We start from the raw sequence: 289 nt of genomic DNA, 5'->3' as shown, positions 1-289 counted from the left end.
AACCTTAGCTTACACGCGGTTTACGTTCAGAATTTTTTTTTCTTTCTTCTTTCCCCTGAGCACCCCGGTGGACCCAGAGCTCTGCTGCAGCATCACGCATCCTTCCTTCAACCCCTTCCCCCTGAGCTGCTTTTCTTGTTTTCGCTCCATCTCTTGGGCCTGGAGATCTTCCCATGGGACGTGGGGGGCCCCAGCGTGACCCCTGCCCAGCACAGCGCTGCCTGGGTGCAGGCTGCAGGGCGCAGAGCAGCAGAGGCCGACACGTCAAGGAAAACCCAATGGCTCCCTT

This window comes from Cariama cristata, unplaced genomic scaffold, assembly GCF_000690535.1.
Source record: "Cariama cristata isolate BGI_N322 unplaced genomic scaffold, ASM69053v1 scaffold36385, whole genome shotgun sequence".
NCBI lineage: Eukaryota > Metazoa > Chordata > Aves > Cariamiformes > Cariamidae > Cariama > Cariama cristata.
This window is presented reverse-complemented; position numbering follows the sequence as displayed.